Source organism: Triticum dicoccoides, chromosome 6A (assembly GCF_002162155.2).
Source record: "Triticum dicoccoides isolate Atlit2015 ecotype Zavitan chromosome 6A, WEW_v2.0, whole genome shotgun sequence".
Taxonomy (NCBI): domain Eukaryota; kingdom Viridiplantae; phylum Streptophyta; class Magnoliopsida; order Poales; family Poaceae; genus Triticum; species Triticum dicoccoides.
Window position 1 is genome coordinate 367,342,687 of NC_041390.1, and position 20,507 is coordinate 367,363,193.

Here is a 20,507-nt window from a genome sequence, read left to right on the forward strand (position 1 = left end):
ATGTTTAGCCTGATCCTGATAGTCTTTGCCGCCACATTGGGAGTCGTTATAGTGTAGTTATTGCTAAGCCAAGTTATGGTAGACATGTATTGGGTATCGTGTGATTCATGAAAGTTGCGAGAGAACTTAACCAATGACTACATTAACAACTTACATGTATTGTATTTCCATAGAGGCTCTGCAATACCAATGAATCAGTCATCTGGGCGGAAAGGTTTGTCGGGACCAGTCGACAAGTATGTATCCTCCGGGAGGCTCTGCATTACTCAAGAAAAGGTGGGGAATGCCGCTCAGGTTCAAAAAAGGTTGGACATGTTTCATATCAAGTAGCTTCCGTGCACAACCATAAGCCATTATGGGCTCTGGCTTGGTTAATCCTAGTTGTGACTCTGGACGGACAGTGCTATGAGATGGAGAAGAACGGTAGGATTCGATGGGCACTGGCAGTGGCCCAGAGGAACTCTTCGGAATACCATGTTTCATTCATCCCATTCTCAAACACCAGGAAGTGCGAGGACGTGAAGGGAGGGATCGATTCTTGTGGGAAAAAGTGCGCAAACCTCTTCAGAGTGTACAAACTAATCATGATTAGCCGTGTCCTCGTTTATGGACAACTTTGAGCAACTGGACTTGAAACCTCTGGAAGATCTCATCCCAAATAATTATTCTGATGTGGGTTTAATTGAACCATGATCCCCGGGGGCTCTCATGGAAATAACAATTTGGGAACCTATGATCCTCAGAAGCTCTCATAGGTTGGTAAAATTGGAGGCCGTCCAATTTAACAATAGGTTAATAAAAATGTAAAGAAATAAAATTTGGCTAGTGAGTAGAAGTAGGAAAAAATTGGCTTAATGCAAAATAAACCTTAGAGCTATCCACTTGTTATATGCTTGCATGTAGATGATAGGTCAGTTTTCATACTTTGGGTGTGACTTGCCAATACATTCAATGTATTAACCTTAGTGGCTGCAACATTTCATGTTGCAGATTTTTCAGACGAAGAGTAAGGTGCGATAGGTTCTGCACTCAGTTTTGTCGTGGAGTTGGATGGACTCATTTACCTTCGAAGCTTCCGCGATTATTTTATTTAGATAGCCTTCAGCCATATCATTGTAATAAATACTATTTTGAGTACCTCGATGTAATAAAGTGTGTGATTGAACTCTGTTATAATTCCTTGAGTACTATGTGTGTCAGCATACAGATCCAGGGATGACATAGAAGCACAGAGACTCCGGTCCATTGGGATCGGGTTGCTACATGTTCCATGACGAGAGCTCCTAATACATGTGGGTGTATGGGAACCCCCCTGACAAATCGCTTAGGAAAGAACTTCTCCAGCAAGGCCCAACTTTGTTTTTAAAATTTCCCAACATAATAATACAGATAATTAATTAATTAGCATACGGGGTCGCATCCCCGAGGATTCTCAATTCAACATAATATAGGGGGCTAGTGCTGATCGTGCTGGTCCAAACTGGGCGATGTCTGGCACCCCCTGGGCAACCGAGGTCTCAGCCAACCCGATGTCTTGCCCGTCCAGTATGCCCTAAGAACGAGATATGTGTGGCTCCTTGATAACCCACAACTGTAGGGGATCGCAACAATTTTCGAGGGTCGAGTATTCAACCCAAATTTATAGATTCGACACAAGGGGAGCCAAAGAATATTTTCAAGTATTAGCAGTGGAGTTGTTAATTCAACCACACCTGGAGATTAATTATCTGCAACGAAGTGATCAGTAGCAAAGTAGTTTGATAGTTTTGATAATAGTAGCAGTGGCAATAGTAGCGGTAATAGTGGCTTTGTAGGAAGTGCAACAGTAACAGAAGCAGTAGTAACTTCGCAAGAACAATATAAGATAAATTCGTAGGCATTGGATCGGAAATTTTTTGGATGATATTCATCATGTGCAGTCATAACCTAGGGTGAAATCATTGGCTTGAAATGGAGGAGACCAGGGCTGTCATTGGTAACAGTTGGAGAAGTGGTACTAGACAGATATCCTCTGCTGCCTCTCTTATCAACTTCAAAATGAGAAGAGAATGTGCCGCCCTTAGGCAATGGAAGAGAAATAGAGCAGGCTTGGACTTGCTCATAAATAACAACAAGGCTGTTGTGGATTATCTTAATGATGTGGAGGAGCGACACCTTCTGTCCTCTTTGGAGACAGTTTTGAGAAAGTTTGCAGTCGCCAAAGCCGACCAATAAATCCAATGGCAGACTACTCTATGGCGAAGGAGAGCTAAGCTACGATGGTGTGTCTCAGGAGATGAGAACTGCAGTTTCTTCCATGCTGCTGCCAACGGTCACGCCAAATGCAACAAGGTCCGTGTTCTTGTTCAAGGGGGAGTGGAACACTTCGATGATCAACAGAAGTTATAGCTTGCCACCACTTATTTTCTCTGAGCTGCTGGATCAACCATCCCTCTCTCTGCCTACGTTTGACATTGCTGCTTTATATGAGCCTGCAGATTTGTCTTGTCTTACTAGGGAGTTTTCCTAGGAGGAGATTTTTCAAGCGATCAACCTTTTGCCCAACAACCGTAGCCCTGGCCCGGATAGATTCACGAATGAGTTCTACAAGGCTTTCCAAAGTGTGATCAAGGAGGATTTGCAAGTCTTTTTTGATCAGTTTTACCACAACCAGGTAGATCTCTCTGGCATCAATCAAGCTCACATTTCTCTCTTACCCAAGAAGGAAACACCCCTGAAGTTGCGTGATTTTAGGCCAAGTTCTATTGTGCACAGTGTCCCTAAGCTTGCTAGCAAGGTCCTTTCCTGACAACTACAAATGTAGATCCCACCTCTGGTTCACTCTTTACAGTCTGGTTTCATCAAGGGCCGGTCTATTGTTGAGAATTTTGCTATGGCTGCTGACATGGTTCAAACATCTCATAAGAGGAAACTACCGATGGTGGTCCTTAAGTTGGATTTCCAGAAGGCTTTCGACACTATCAGCTGGGCATGCCTCTTCGGCATTCTTCAAGCCCATGGTTTTCATCTGCGATGGATCACTTGGATGTCATCTCTCCTGACCATGGCTAGCTCCAGAATCATGCTTAATGGTGAGCTTGGGAGTATTTTGTTGCAAATAGAGGTTTCCGTCAGGGCGATTCCACCTCGCCGTACCTGTTTATTTTGGTCGATGATGTCCTGCAAAGGCTTTGCTGTTCACGTTTTGAAGATGGTAGTCTGCTGCACCCTCTAGGCTCCGATTGAATGTACCTTGTGTTACAGTACGCCGATGATACGTTGCTTCTATTCAAGGGAAATACCCAGCAGGCGGCAATCGTTAAACAGGTCTTATCTAACTTCTTCGCCTTCATAGGGCTACATATCAACTATCACAAGAGCACTATGATCCCTATTTGCATCGACTCGGGCAGCACGCAGGAAATTGCTGATCTTTTTTGTTGCCCCATGTCAAACTTCCCTTGCACATACATAGGCTTGCCGCTATCCTTACACAAGATTAAGCATGGTATGCTTCTGCCTATCATCCATCGGGTTGACAAGAGGTTATCGGGATGGCTTGCTACCTTTCTGTCATTTGGTGGATGTTTGACTTTGGTTAATTCAGTACTTGCTACATTCCAAGCTACTATATGACATGTTTCCTCTGGCCTAAGGAATCCCTTAGTTAGTTGGAAAAATTGTTGAGGGCGCTATTCTGCCAAGGCAAGAATGCAGTCAAAGGTGGCCAATGCCTAGTTGCCTAACATTTCACCACTCTCCCAAGATCTTCAGGTGGTTTGGAAATTAGGGACCTTACTTCTCACAACCAAGCTTTGCTCAGCATGTTCACCACTGAAGTTTTGCAGTCCTCGGACGTCCCCTACTTCCAATGGTTTGCTCAACAATAATGTAAGCATGTTATCCCTCTGAAGAGCTCAAGTCGTGACACGGCAATCTGGAGGAACTTCAAAGTTTTCATTCCTGTAGTTTTGGCATCCTCTAAGTGTTCGATAGGCATCGACAAGCTTATCTCCTACTGGCATGACAGTTGGTTACTGTCTGGGCGACTTCGGTTCATTCTGCCTACCCTCTTCTCTCATGCCAAATATGGTAGTTGCACGGTGGCATCACAGTTCTCCAATAATACCTTGCGCATTCAGCTCTACCCAAACCTCTCAGCTACTGCCATTTAGGAATTATAGATGCTGCACTCTTTTCTAGAATTTGCACCAGTTTTTTCCAGCTCGGATGTCAGAACTTCTGCTATACACCATAAGCCAATCACTACATCTCAGGTTTACCACCTTCTTATTTCAGAGTTGTGGGCTGCGAATTTAGCTCCTGGATTTGGGACAAGATCATCCCTCTAAGGTACTACGTCTTTCTGTTGCTGGCTTTCTACGGGAGACTAAATACTAGAGATAACATGCTACGGAAACAATGGTCATTGATTACCACTCACCAAGACTGTGACATTTGCCCTGCCAGCGAGTCTGCCAGCCACATTGTTCTGTGCTCCTACCTGGCATCTATTATTTGGGATGCGCTCCATATGACTAACCTAGCCTCCAGTTCTGCTGACCTCGTCACTTTTATGCAGAGAGCTCAGAGGACTTTGGCAAACTCCAGCAAAGTACACATTCTATTTGCTACGACTACTGTCATGCTTTGGCATGCTCGAAATGATCGAGTATTCAACAATAAACGATGGTCTCGCACTTACCTCAGAAAGTATGTGATGCAGCTCCTCGAGGCATGGCAGCACCGGGCTAAAGGGCGGGATGACAAGGATGCTGTTACGAGCTGGGTGAATCTCTTGGGCTAATTTAGTCTTCATAGTTTGTGTCCATACCCTCTCCCCTCCATGTACCTCTACTCTCTCTCAAATGGCTACTTATAGCCATGGCACCATGGTTCTCAATGTAAGCTTCATGTAATCGACCTCTTGGTCCTAGGCCCCGGCCTGTTTTGAAATATATAAGGTAGAGCCTCATCTACCTTTCGTTTCAAGAAAAAAAACCTAGGGTGATACGACACTAGCTCTAGTTCACAAATATAATGTAGGCATGTATTCCGTAAATAGTCATACATGCTTATGGAATGAACTTGCATGACATCTTTTGTCCTACCCTCCCATGGCAGCAGGGTCCAATTCAAAACTAAAGGATATTAAGGCCTCCCTTTAATAGAGAATGGGAACAAAGAATTAACACACGGTGAATACATGAACTCCTGAAACTACGGTCATCATCGGGAGTGGTCCCAACTATTGTCACTCCGGGGTTGCCAGATCATAACACGTAGTAGGTGACTATAACTTGCAAGATCGGATCTAGAACATGGATATAATGGTGATAACATAACCACCAACTCTCTTACTAAACGTGTGGCATAAATTCCACCATAGAAATAGCCACTATTACTGTTATGTTGCAACTTTCATGCAATGATCGCTCTAAGATTATAACTTCTGTCACTGGTGAGAGCAGTGCGTATGAGGCTCATGTCTGGAGCAAAAAGTGTACTACAATCTTGTTTGCCTACTATACATTTTACATGTAATAATGCAAAGTACTGAATTGCGGGAAAACGAATGATCTTTATTCTACCTTGCGTCACTCCCCTCGCCTCACCGTAGCAAAAGCTACTAAAAAATGCTTGTAACTCAGACCTTGGTGGTTCGTCAAGGGAACCCAGAATGGGATTTTGCCACGGTGAGCAAAACTCTCTAGTGATATGGTAAATGAATTTTCATACAGTTTAAATGACACCCTAGACTCATGGGGATGGAATTTAAATCGTCTGACAAATGATTCAGTGAGGGTGTTGTTGGCGTTCTGGGAACGGGGGTCCCCAGACATGCCTGCCTGCGGCCTGCGGCATGGCTCGAGGAGGGGCCCAGCACGGCCCATCTTCATCAACACAGACCCAACACCCTCGCGAGGGGTCAAGCCTCGCGGGGCGGATGACACGGAGCTTCCTCAGGCACGGCCTCATCAGGCTGGCTCGCGAGGAGGCGGAGAGATCAAGGCGGGGTACCTCACGCGGTGCCCGTGACGCAAGCCATTACGACCAAGGGTGCTAGGCGGGCGCCAGCCCGCGCAGTGTCCCCCTTTCCTCTTTGGTGCAAAGGGAGCAAGCGCAGGTGAGAGCATCAAGCAAAGGCACCCGTTTCGGTGCAACGAGACCAAGACCAGCCCAACGGCAGGGAGGAAGTCATTGTGGAGCCCAAGCCAGCGTCACCACCAGAGCCTTTGGCAGGCGAGGACCAACTTTAGTCAGGATAAGTGTACCAGATGTTCCCCCTCAAAATGGCCAATTGTTGGTGCCCTTCCCGCTCAATATTTGGGAAGAGGCCCAGGGCCTTTGCCTATAAATAGGACTAGCCACCCCCAGGGTAGGCGGGATCTAGAATCGGCCAACCCAGAAACAAGCTGTGATCGAAATCGAAATCGGAGAGAGAATCGAGAAGAGAGAGGGAGAGAGAGAATGGTGACTGAACTCCTCCTAGCAGTTCTTCCCCACAGCCAAGAACAAACCCTCGCGAGGCTGTTCTTCCTTGTATTGCTCATCATCATCAGCCCAAGAGGCAATCCACCACACCACACACTGGAGTAAGGTATTACACCACAACGGTGGCCCGAACCAGTATAAACCCTGTGTCTCTCGTGCTGTTCTTTCCATAGCTTAGATCTTAGCAGGTAGGTAGAAGGCGAAATCTCCGCGCGCACCCCAGTGTTCGAACCTCAAGGGTCTGCCGGAACCCGAAATCCGACATTTGGCGTGCCAGGTAGGGGTGCACCGGAGTTTTCCCTTCCGCCACCGCCACGGCCTGCCTCACGATGAGTAGCGTGTCGCCCGCTCCGGCCGCCGGCGCCAGCACGGGGGCCAGGGGGCTCCGAGCCCTGGCCCCAGCCTTGCAACGGGTATGGTGGCCGGACAAGTTCAAGCCAACGACGCCGCCGTGCTACGGCGGCGCGACTGATCCGCTGGCCTTCTTGCTGGCGTACGAGGAGGCCATCCTCGAGGCTGGAGGTGACGATAGGGTCATGGCCAACTGGCTCCCCATGGCCTTCACCGGCGCTCCGCCCGCATGGCTGCTCCACCTGCCGGCAGCCTCCGTGGCCTCTTGGGAAGAGCTCCATAGCCTCTTCCCCGCCCACCACGCTACACCAACACCCCCGGTCGTCGTGGCCCTCCTGGGTGGCTCGCAGGCGCCGCCTACAAGTCACCACATCAAGCCGTTCATCCGCCGGGTTAGCACCGCTTCCACGCGGCAGGGGGCTCTCCCGGACTAGGCGGCGCCCAAGGCCGGCCTGACCTTCAGCTCGGAGGACCACCCCTCCAACTCGGCCTGCTCAGGTGCGCTCCCCATGCTGTGCACCCCCACCATCTGCCAGGTGGCCGTCACCAGAACTCTCATCGATGGCGGTGCGGGCCTCAGCGTGCTCTCGATTGAGGCCTTCAACCTCCTCTACATACCCCTGGAACGGCTGCAACCCAGCCAGCCCTTCTCAGGCGTTGGGGCGGATCATCCAGCTCCTTCGGACAGATCCGGCTCCCAGTAACCTTCGACACCTACAACAACTTCCGCACGGAGCTGGTCGACTTCGACATTGCCCCCATCGGCCTCCCCTACAACGCCATCCTCGGCTACCCAGTGCTGGCCCAGTTCATGGCCGTGACGCACCCGGCATACAACCTCATGAAGATGCCCGGGAGCCGCGGTGTCCTCACCGTGCATGGGGACACTGGAGACGCGCTGCGAGTGCTCAAGCTCGTCTTCAAGACGGCGGCGTCGGCACAGCTCGCCGACTCGAAGACCCCCGAGCCCAAGGGGGCTGCACCCGCCAAGAAGAAAGAATTGTTCACCCAAGACAAGGCAGAAACCAAGCAGATACCCGTCGATGAGGACGGGTCCACCAACGCCACTTTCACCGTAGGCGCCAACCTCGAACCCGAGCAGGAGGAGGCCCTGGTCAGTTTCCTGCGCGGAAACAAGAAGGTATTTGCTTGGGAGCCTGACCAGTTGGCGGGGATCCCTAGGAGCATAATCGAGCCTCACCTCAATGTGTGCCCCAACGTGCGCCCTATGAAGCAGAAGGCAAGGCGGCAGTCCACAGAAAAGCAAGCCTTCATCGTCCAAGAGACCCGCAAACTAGAAACCGCTGGGGTCATTCGCGAGGTCCGATACCCGGATTGGTTGGCCAACCCTGTCGTTGTGCCAAAGAAGGGAGGGAAGGAGCGCATGTGTGTTGACTTCACCAACCTCAACAAGGCATGCCCACAAGATCCGTTCCCGCTCGCCCGCATCGACCAGATTGTCGATTCCACCGCAGAATGCGACCTGCTATGCTTCTGTTGGATGCCTTCTCTGGGTATCACCAGATCAAGATGGCGGTAGAAGACGTCGAAAAGACAGCCTTCCTAACCCCGTGTGGGGTGTACTGCTGCACATGCATGCCATTCGGGCTGCGTAACACGGGGGCGACCTTTCAGCGGCTGATGCACATCACCTTGGGCCCGCAGCTCGGGAAGAATGTTGAGGCTTACGTCGATGACATTGTGGTGAAGTCTCGGGAGGCTAGGACCCGGATACAAGACCTGGAGGAAACCTTCGCGAGCCTCAACGCAGTGAACCTGCGGCTCAACCTAGAGAAGTGTGTGTTCGGAGTCCCCTCGGGCAAGCTCTTGGGTTTCCTCATGTCCCACCGAGGCATCGAGGCTAACCCGGAAAAGGTCAAGGCGGTCGAGGACATGAGCCCGCCAAAGACCCTCAGAGAAATGCAGAAGCCCACAGGGCGCGTGACCGTGCTAGGGCACTTCATCTGCAAGTTGGGGGAGCGAGTGCTGCTCTTCTTTCAGCTAATGAAGAAAAGGGGGCCCTTTGAATGGACTGAAGAGGCCGACAAGGCGTTCCAGGATCTCAAGAGATACCTGACCAGCCCTCCGGTCATGGTGGATCCGCGCCCTCAAGAGCCCCTGGTGCTTTACCTCGCCGCCACTCCCTACTCCGCCAGCGCAGCCCTGGTGGCGGTTAGGAAGGAGCGTCGAATCAAAACCACAGCAGCAGCCCGGGACAAGGCAAAACAGGAACAGGGAAGGCCCACAGAAACCGCCACCGCGGCTGAGGAGGATCAGCCGCCGCAGAGGAGTGCACCGGAGGCGGAAGAGGCCCCTCTCCCAGATGGCCAGCCTCAAGAGGCCTCACCGCCTTAGGAGGCGGCATGGTCTCCAGAGGGCGCCACCAGCGCTGACGCACCCAACCTCGTCGAGCACCCAGTGTACTTCGTCAGCATGGTGTTGCGGGACGCGAGGGCACGGTACCCCATGCCTCAGAAGCTCCTCCCCGCGCTACTGGTGGCCTCGCGCAAGCTGCGGCACTATTTTCAGGGTCACCCCATCAAGGTCGTCTCGTCATACCCCCTGGAGAGAGTGCTCAGGAGCCCTAACTCAGCTGGAAGGGTCGCTGAGTGGAACATAGAACTGCAAGCGTTTCAGCTCAAATTCAGCATGACCAGAGTCATCAAGGGAGCAGCATTAGCGGATTTTGTGGCAGAATGGACGGAGGCACCAGGCCTCAAGGGCGATGAGGATCGGTCCCTCTCCCCGGGAAGCGAGGCGCCAGAAGGCTGGGTCATGTACTTCGATGGGGCGTTCTCCAGGCATGGCGCTGGGACTGGGGCGGTGCTTATATCGCCCACTCAGGACAAGCTCTACTATGCTGTACAGCTCTGTTTCCAGCAAGGAGAAAAGGTCTCCAACAACATAGCGGAGTATGAAGGTTTAATAGCGGGCTTGAAGGCCGCAGCTGCCCTGGGGGTGAAACGCCTCACCATCAAGGGCGATTCGCAGCTCCTTGTCAATTTCTCCAACAAGGTGTACGAGCCGAAAGATGAGCACATGGAAGCCTACCTTGCGGAGGTCCGAAGGATGGAGAAGCACTTTTTGGGGTTGGAGTTGCAGCATGTGCCCCGTGGCACCAATCAGGAGGCGGACGACATCGCCAAACGGGCGTCCAGGCGGTTACCTCAGGAGCCTGGCGTCTTCGAGGAGCGGCTCTTCAAGCCCTCAGCCCTGCCGTCATTGTCAAACATGGCTCAGCCTCGGGAGGAGCTCCCCCACCCACCTGCCTCGGGAGCCCCGGTCTGTGGCCCGGCCTCAGGAGCACGCCTGCTCCTGATGATGGAACCTTAGGAGGGGTGCTGGATCACGGAGCTCCGGAGTTACTTAACACAAGGGACCCTTCCGAAGAAGGAGGAGGAAGCGGAGCATGTGGCACGGCAGGCCACGGCATACTGCATCAAGGATGGAGAGCTCTACCGGAAGCGACCAAACGATGTATCCCTGCGCTGCATCTCCAGGGAGCAAGGAAAGGAACTGCTGGAAGATATACATGGCAGAGACTATGGACATAATTCATCATCACAGACCCTCGTTGGCAAGGCGTTCCGCAGTGGGTTTTATTTGCCCACCGCACTCAATGACGCCGTCGAACTAGTGAAAGCTTGTGAGGCCTGCCAGTTCCACGCCAAGCAGATCCATCAGCCGGCAGGAGGCCTGCAGACTATACCCCTTTCGTGGCCATTCGCAGTCTGGGGGCTGGACATCCTGGGCCCGTTTCCTAGGGCGCCAGGGGGCTACCTCTACCTCTACGTCGCCGTGGACAAGTTCACCAAGTGGGATGAAGTAGAGGCCGTCCGCACCATCCCCGCGGGTTCCGCTGTCAAGTTCATCAGGGGCATCATGAGCCGGTTCGGGGTTCTGATCCGCATCATCACAGACAACGGTTCGCAGTTCACTAGTAACCTCTTCAAAACATACTGTGCTAACCTTGGAATGCAGATATGCTACGCTTCGGTGGCGCACCCCCGAAGCAACGGCTAGGCCGAGCAAGCCAACGCAGAGGTCCTGAGGGGCCTCAAGACCAGGACGTTCAAGAAGAAGCTGGAGGCCTGCGGCAGAGGTTGGTACGACGAGCTTCAGTCCGTGTTGTGGTCCATCCGCACAACCGCGACCAAGCCGATTGGAGAGACCCTGTTCTTCCTGGTCTACGGAGCCGAAGCGGTCCTCCCTCACGAGGTCAGACGTCGCTCTGCGCGGGTCCTGGCGTTCGACGAGGCACAGTAGGACACCATGCGGGGGATGGACCTCGTGCTGGGGGAGGAACGTCACCGAGAAGCCGCGCTGCGAGCGGCTAGGTACCAACAAGCACTGCGATGATATCACTGCCGCAACATCCGCCCCAGAACTCTTGAGGTAGGAGACCTCGTGCTCAGGCGGGTTCTCTCCAGGGAGGAACTGCACAAGCTCTCTCCCATGTGGGAGGGCCCGTTCAAGGTTGTTCATGTTTCCAGGCCCGGCTCTGCGCGCTTGGAGACTTAGGATGGGATGCCGGTCCAGAACGCATGGAACATCCAGCACCTCCGGAGGTTCTACCCCTAAAAAGGCCCAGAGCCTGTGAAGAAGGCGAATGCCTGTGAAGCTGTCGCGTTTTGCAGAAGGCCCAGAGCCTGTGAAGAAGGCGAATGCCTGTGAAGAAGGCGAATGCCTGTGAAGCTGTCGCGTTTTGGAAAAGGCCCGGAGCCTGTGAACAAGGCGAATGCCTGTGAAGCTGTCGTGTTTTGGAAAAGGCCCAGATCCTGTGAAGAAGGCGAATGCCTGTGAAGCTGTCGCGTTTTGGAAAAGGCCCAGAGCCTGTGAAGAAGGGGAATGCCTATGAAGCTAGCGCGTTTTGGAAAAGGCCCAGAGCCTATGAAGAAGGCGAATGCCTGTGAAGCTGTCGCGTTTTGGAAAAGGCCCAGAGCCTGTGAAGAAGGCCAACGCCTATGAAGCTCGCCGCCCGTGACACTCTCACGTAATAATGAGTTGGGGTTGTACACGCCCCGGAGTCTCAGGAGCGCCGGCCTCAGGCCCTGGGGCTCCCACCCACGCCTAGTGGCAGCACTTAGCTCCGCGCTGGTGAGAAGACATCGAAGACTAGATTTGGTGTTGGACGCGGCTTTTTCATTTGCTTTCCGCAGTTGGCTTGTTCATTCTCATTCTAAGTTTTATTGAAGCTGTTGCCGTCTTTGGCCTGTGGTTCTTCGACTTTTCACTCTCCTTCCTCGATTTCTCTTATGCAAGGCCTCGCGAAGGGGGCAGCCGAGCGCCCTCGCGAGTGTTCCTGTCCTAGTCGTTCAAAGATTTCGCGACCTGGGTCCATTACAGGAGCACCCCTCCAGTCTGTGCCCCACGGGCACCGCGACACAAACACAGGGCCTGGGTCGGTCGCCCCCCCACGGCTGGGGCCGGGAACTATCCACGCGCGGGCACGTAGCCGGAAGGCACGATAACGGAAGAAAAGCAACGATTAACAGCAATAACCCAAACACGCCCCCGCGGGGCTGCACGCTACTATCTTTTTACGCAGGAAAAAGGAAAAGAAAGAACAAATCAGGCGCAGCTCGCCTCACACCGGCCTGCAGGGAAGACTCGAGCTGCCTCCGGGGCTCAGGCAGACTCCCTCTCGCGCTTCACCGAGGCGCGACGGCGGGCAGACACGCTACCACCTCCCAAGCAGGTACGATGGTGTGGAGGCTGACCACGGTCACCGCTGGAAGAGTCGCCGCCTGAAGAAGAACCGGTGAAGCATGGGGAACCCTGAGCGCCGCCAATCACGCGAGCACTGTCCTCTCCATCATCGCCGGGGCTGGGTTCCCGGCCGCGGTCATCGTCCTCAGGGCAGCACCCTGCGCGGCGACCATCTTCCCCAAACACCCTCATGTAGAGGGTGGCATCGCCGTCAAACTTGAAGTGCAGGGTGCACCGACAACTCAGGCCACGCGCGCGGGCAAACGTCTGCCAACCGCGGGTCAAGGCCAGGCTCCCAGTTGCGGAGACCTCCAGTGAAGCCCATGAGGCCCGGCTGCAGCATCCGTCTGCCTGAAGCCAGAGGCCGCCCAGGGCGCCGGCCGGGAGCTCGCTGAGGAGGAAGCAAGGAAGTTGAAGACGGGTGCTAGTCGGCTCCGCCGACCACACAACGAACTCCGGTAGCACCTCTGCAGCGCGAAAGCGCGGCCTAGGGGAACGCACGACTGAAGCGTATCCCCCGGCCGCGGCAGTCCGCCCGACACCGTGCTGGAAATCGTCTCCACGGCCGCGGGGAGCTGCTGTGGTGGCCACAGGATGTTTGCGAGGGAGCCCTCGGCCACGCTTGGGCGGGGGAGAGGCAGGCTCAACCTGGCGAGCCTTCCCCTTCTCTGCGGCCAAGAACCTCCTCAACGGGGCCATGAAGAAGAAGGAGAAGCAAGGGGGGATGAACTGGAAGGGCGCGCACCGATCTGTACTTATAGCCGGCGAGGGCTAACCGTCGGCCCCCATGATCGCAGGTAATCATGACCCGCTTTGCATGCAGGGACTTGTCCAATCCGTGCAGTTGCCGAGGCGCCATGGGGAAGCGGAGACGCCCACGTCCAATCAACCGCCACGCGGCGCCCAAGGCCACAGGTTGTTAGGGCCCACGACGCTTCGCTCTTGCCCTTTCCCCTCCCTGCACGGCCAAGTTCGGGCGCGCCTTGGGCCCGGGGGCTATTGTCGGCGTTCTGGGAACAGGGGTCCCTAGACTTGCCTGCTTGCGGCCTGCGGCGTGGCTCGAGGAGGGGCCCAGCACGGCCCATCTTCATCAATACAGACCCAAGACCCTCGCGAGGGGTCAAGCCTCGCGGGGCGGACGACATGGAGCTTCCTCAGGCACGGCCTCATCAGGCTGGCTCGTGAGGAGGCGGAGAGATCAAGGCGGGGTACCTCACGCGGTGCCCGTGACGCAAGCCATGACGACCAAGGGTGCCAGGCGGGCACCAGCCCAAGCACTGTCCCCTTTTCCTCTTTGGTGCAAAGGGAGCAAGCGCAGGCGAGAGCATCAAGCAAAGGCACCCGCTTCGGTGCAACGAGACCAAGACCAGACCAACGGCAGGGAGGAAGTCATTGTGGAGCCCAAGCCAGTGTCACCACCAGAGCCTTTTGCAGGCGAGGACCAACTTTAGTCAGGATAAGTGTACCAGATGTTCCCCTTCAAAATGGCCAATTGTTGGCGCCCTTCCCGCTCAATATTTGGGAAGAGGCCCAGGGCCTTTGCCTATAATAGGACTAGCCACCCCCAGGGTAGGCAGGATCTAGAATCGGCCAACCCAGAAATAAGCTGGGATCGAAATCGAAATTGAAGAGAGAATCGAGAAGAGAGAGAGAGAGAAGGGTGACTGAACTCCTCCTAGTAGTTCATCCCCACAGCCAAGAACAGACCCTCGCGAGGCTGTTCTTCCTTGTATTGCTCATCATCATCAGCCTAAGAGGCAATCCACCACACCACACACTGGAGTAGGGTATTACACCACAACGGTAGCCAGCACTAGTATAAACCCTGTGTCTCTCGTGTTGGTCTTTCCATAGCTTAGATCTTAGCGAGGCGGAGGGGTGCAGGTAGGTAGAAGGCGAAATCTCCGCGCGCACCCCAGTGTTCGAACCTCAAGGGTCTGCCGGAACCCGAAATCCGACATTTGGCGCGCCAGGTAGGGGTGCACCGGAGTTTTCCCTTCCGCCACCGCCACAGCCTGCCTCACGATGAGTAGCGCGTCGCCCGCTTCGGCCGCCGGCGCCAGCACAAGGGGTTCATCATATTCGCATGTAATTTTCTGAATATTTTTGGGTGACAAAAATTTGTCAACAAAACTTTACAAGATTGATAGCAACTAGTCATAGGGATACATAGAGGCCATATCAAGCATTCAAACTACTTAGAACTCTAAGAATTGAACATGCAAGATCATCTACAGCAGCACCAAGAGTAGCTAATTATTCAAAATATGAACCACTGAAACAAAAACTAATTGGACAAACGGAGGAGCCACATACCAAGCAACAATCCCCCGAAACAGTTTCAGGAGTGGAGCTTCGAGACAAGAGATCAAAATCTGCGGGTTTGAGAGCAAGAACACGAGAGAGAGAGAGGGAGAGAGAGAGCAAAGGTGAATTTTTCTGGAGGTAGGTGATGATGTGGTGTGAAGAGATAAGTGAGGGGCCCACGTGGGGAACACAACCAACTAGGGCACGCTTGGGGTCCTAGCGTGCCCAGGTGGATTGTGCCTACCTGGTGCACCTCCCTCTGATGTTATTTGCACCAAAAATTCTTAAATATTCTGAAAAAATCGTATTAAATTTTCAAAGCATTCTGAGAACTTTTATTTTTGGGTCATTTTTTATTGCACGGGAAATTCAGAAAATAGATAAAACATTGCATTTATTTTATTTAACTAATAAAAACAGAAAACAAAAGGTACGGATAGAAGGTAGTGCTTGCTAATTTCATCAACTTCATACATCTCAAAAATGATCCATTAATAAGGTTGATCATGTCTTATTAACAACGACTTCCAATTAGCATGAAACCGAAGAACTTTCATAAATCACTAAGTTACCCTAACGGGGATATGAATGTCCCCAACAATAAGTATTTCATATTTGTTTTTAATAGCAGGTAGAGGTAGTTGAAAAGTGCACCGTATGCTCATTACCATTGATATGAAAAGTGACCTTGCTTGTCGGAGATATTTCAGTAACATTAATACCATTCACTTAGAATTGTTTCTTCACAAAGTGCACTGTATGCTCATTACCATTGATATGAAAAGTGACCTTGCTTTTATTGCAATCAATAACAGCCCCTGCATTATTCAAGAAGGGTCTACCAAGGATAATCAACATGGTGTCGTCCTTGGGCATCTCAAGTATAACAAAGTCAGTCAAAATAGTAACGTTACCAACAACAATGGGCACATCCTCACAAATACCGATAGGTATGGCAGTCGACTTGTCAGCCATTTGCAAAGATATTTCAGTAGGTGTGAGGTTATTCAAATCAAGTCTTTTATATAAAGAGAAATGCATAACACTAACATTGGCTCCCATATCACATAAAGCAATCTTTACATAATTTCTTTTGATAGAGCAAGGTACAGTTGGTATTCCCGGATGTCCAACTTTTTTAGGTACTCCATCTTCATAAGTATAATTAGCAAGCATGGTGGAGATTTCAGCTTCCGGGATTTTTCTCTTATTAGTGATGATGTCTTTCATGTATTTTGCATAAGGAGGCATTTTTAAGATATCAGTCAAGTGAGTAGGCAAAAAGACTGCCTCAGCATTCTAGAAAAGTGTTCAAATTCTTCATCATCTTTATTTTTAGTTGACTTGGGTGGAAAGGGCATTGGTTTTTTAACCCACGGTTCTCTTTCTTTACCGTGTTTTCTAGCAACAAAGTCATTTTTATCAGACCTTTTATTCTTAGATTGTGGGTTAACAAGATCAAAAGGTGGTTCTATCTCAACATCATTGTCTTGTTCTTTTTCATTATTAGGTTGAGAGTCTTCATGAACATCAACATTATCTTTTTCATTATCACTAGGTGAATGTTCATTGCCAGTCAGAGTTTCAGCACCAGAGATAGAAGTTTCATTATCATTATCAGGAGGTTTTTCTATTTAGCATGCAAAGTCCTATCAATTTTCTTTTTCTTTTTAGAAGAACTAGGTGTAGTGGAGTTGTTCCTTTGTGAATCTTGTTCAATTCTTTTTGGTTGTCCCTCAGGATAAAGTGGTTCCTGAGTCATTTTACCTTGTCTAGTTGCTACTCTAATAGCAAAGTCATGTATGTTGCTATTTATTTCATCAAGCAATTCTATTTGTGATTTAGCAACTTATTTGAACTGGGTTTGAACCATAGAAGCATGTTTTCCAACACCTCTAACATCATTTGAGATTCTAAATAACAAGTCACTCAAGCGAGCAATCATATCAGAATTGTATTTCAATTGTTTCACAACATTTGCATTGAAGTGATCTTGTTTTCTAATGTAGTTTTCAAACTCATAAATGCATTGGCTAGGGTGTATATTGTGAGGATTATCATTATCATTAAATTTTATTAGAGAATTTACCTCTACCACCTTAGGTGGTGGTGGTGTACCAAGCCCATGTATTTCTTCAATAGGAGGTAAATTTTTGACATCCTCGGCTTTAATACCCTTTTCCTTCATAGATTTCTTTGCCTCTTGCATATCTTCAGGACTAAGATATAATATACCCCTCTTCTTCGGAGTGGGTTTAGGAAGTGTTTCAGTAAGAGACCAATCATCATAATTTTTCAATATGTTACTCAATAATTCTTCAACTTGCCCTATAGTTCGTTCCCTGAAAACACAACCAACACGACTATCTAAGAAATCCCTAGAAACATCAGTTAGTCCATTATAGAAGATATCAAGTATTTCATTTTTCTTAAGAGGATGATCACGCAAAGCATTAAGTAACTGGCAAAGCCTTCCCCATGCTTGTGGGAGACTCTCTTCTTCAATTTGCACAAATTTAAATATTTCCTGTAAGGCAGCTTATTTCTTATGAGAAGGAAAATATTTCTCAGAGAAGTAATAAATCATATCCTGGGGACTACGCACACAACTAGGAGCAAGAATATTGTACCAACCTTTAGCATCACCCCTTAATGAGAACGGAAATAATTTGAGAATACAGTAATAGCGAGTCTTCTCATCATGAGTAAAAAGGGTGGCTATGTCATTCAACTTAGTAAGATGTGCCACATCAGTTTCAGTTTCATAACCACGAAAAGGATCGGATTCAACCAAAGTAATTAACTTTGGTTTGACTGAGAATTCATAATCCTTATCATCAATAAGGATAGGTGAAGTAGCAAACTTAGCATCATATTGCATTCTAGCATTCAAGGGTTTTTCTTTATACTTAAATAATAATTTCTCTAGATCATCTCTATCCTTACAAGCAAGAATTTCTCTAGTTGTTTTCTCATTCATAACATAGCCTTCCGGTACCTTAGGAAATTCATATCTAGGAGGGCTAGTTCTACTATGCATTTCAAGAATTTTAGTTTCAAGCTTAGCATTAGTTTCAACATCATGTTGTCTTGCTCTAGCAATTTGTTCATCAAGAATATCACCAAGTGGCACATCATCATCATCAAGCAAGGTACTAGCATCATCATAAGTATCATTGATAGAAGAAGTAGCATAATCAATAACTTGCGACATATCAGGATTAATAGCATGTGGTGGTGTTGCAAGTTTACTTATAACAGAAGGTGAATCTAAAGCAGAGCTAGATGGAAGTTCCTTACCTCCCCTCATCTTAAAGGAATAAATCTTAGTCCTAGCATCCTTCAGATTCTTCATAGTGATAAATTGATAATAATCACAAATGACTCAACAAATATAGCTATGCTCCCCGGTAACAGCACTAGAAAAAGGTCTTGATAACACACAACTATAGGGGATCACAACAGTTTTTGAGGGTAGAGTATTCAACCCAAATTTATAGATTCGACACAAGGGGAGCCAAAGAATATTTGCACGTATTAGCAGTTGAGTTGTCAATTCAACCACACCTGGAGATTAATTATCTGCAGCAAAGTGATCAGTAGCAAAGTAGTTTGATAGTTTTGATAATAGTAGCAGCAGCAATAGTGATGGTAACAGTGATAGCAGTGATTTTGTAGGAAGTGCAACAGTAACAAAAGTAGTAGTAACTTAGCAAGAACAATATAAGATAAATTCTTAGGCATTGGATCGGCAATTTGTTGGATGATATTCATCATGTGATAGTCATAACCTAGGGTGATACAGCACTAGCTCTAGTTCATCAATATAATGTAGACATGTATTCCGTAAATAGTCATACATGCTTATGGAAAGAACTTGCATGAAATCTTTTGTCCTACCCTCCTGTGGCAGCGGGGTCCAATTGGAAACTAAGGGATATTAGGGCCTCCTTTTAACAAAGAACCGGAACAAAGCATTAACACATGGTGAATACATGAACTCCTCAAACTACGGTCATCACCGGGACTGGTCCCGACTATTGTCAGTCCGGGATTGCGGGATCATAACATGTAGTAGGTGACTATAACTTGCAAGATCGGATCTAGAACAGGGATATAATGGTGATAACATAAACGGTTCATATCTGAAATCATGGCACCCGGGCCCAAAGTGACAAGCATTAAGCATGGCAAAGTCATTGCAACATCAATCTCAGAACATAATGGATACTAGGGGTCAGGCCCTAACAAAACTAACTTGATTACATGATGAATCACATCCAACTCCTCACCGACCAGCGAGCCTACGAACGAATTACTCACTCCCGGTGGGGAGCATCATAGAATTGGCGATGAAGAAGGGTTGGTGATGACGAAGACCGAAGATCCCCCTCTCCGGAGCCCCAAACGGACTCCAGATCTAGCCTCCCAATGAAGAATAGGAGGTGATGGTGGCTCCGTATCGTGGAATGCGATAATTCTTTCTCCTTTATTTTTTCTGGAAAAATGTGATTTTATAGCGCCGGTTTCAGGGTCTATAGGCCCACCAGGTGGGGACAGCCCACCTAGGCACGCCTAGGGGGCAGGCGTGCCCTTGTGGGATGTGCCCACCTAGGTGCCCCCTCATGTGTCTCTTGGCTCCAGAAATTCACTTTTATTGTATAAAAAACCTCGCAAAGTTTCCATTCCGAGAAATTTTATTTCTGCACAAAAACAACACCATGGTAGTTCTGCTAAAAACAGCGTCAGTCCGCGGTTAGTTTCATTCAAATCATGCAAATTAGAGTCCAAAATAAGGGGAAAAGTATTAGGACAGGTAGATATATTGGAGATGTGTCACTCCTATCGGAATTTTTCGACACATCGGGCGGTCTTGCTAGTTTACTTTTTACCTTTCTTTGAGAGGCAGGTCCACTGGAATTCCTTATTGTAAGCATCGTGTTCTTCATGGTGTGATGATATTCCATCAGATGCACGTGGAATTTATAATGGACCACTTGGAGCACCCGTGAGGGTTTTAATCTTTTCGGAAGCCGTGCCCGCAGTTATGTGGCAGATTGGAAATTTATAATGTCCAGTTGTAGACAACTTGATACTAAACCTGAAATAAAATACACCAACCACGTGCATAACCATGACCATCTCTTTTCAAGGGAGTACGGGAAGAGAACATGATGGGGTTATGATTGATTCGTATGTAGTTCAGGGTCACTTATTGATCATTACTAGTCGCGACCGTTATGCGTAGTTACTCTTCTTAGTCTTGTATTCGTAAGTTAGCCACCATACAATGCTTAGTGCCGCCACAATCTCACCACTTATCCATTCCATACCCATTAAGCTTTGCTAGTCTTGATACCCATGGTAATGGGATTGCTGAGTCCTCCTGGCTCATAGATTACTACAACAACAGATGCAGGTACTGGTAATGCGATTATATAACGTGAGATCGATGCTTGCTTGTCTTGGAGTTCTTGTTCTCCTTCTTGTTCTCCTTCTTCTTCTTTAATCGAGGGATAGGTTCCTGGTCGGCAGCCTGGGTGGATGTTGTTTGAGTTTTCGTTTGTGTTTCATACATAGTTGGATGTTTCTCTTCTGTATGATGATTGATGTATTCATGTGGCGCTTGTATGCCTTTGTATGTATCCCCAGTTGTGTTGAATATG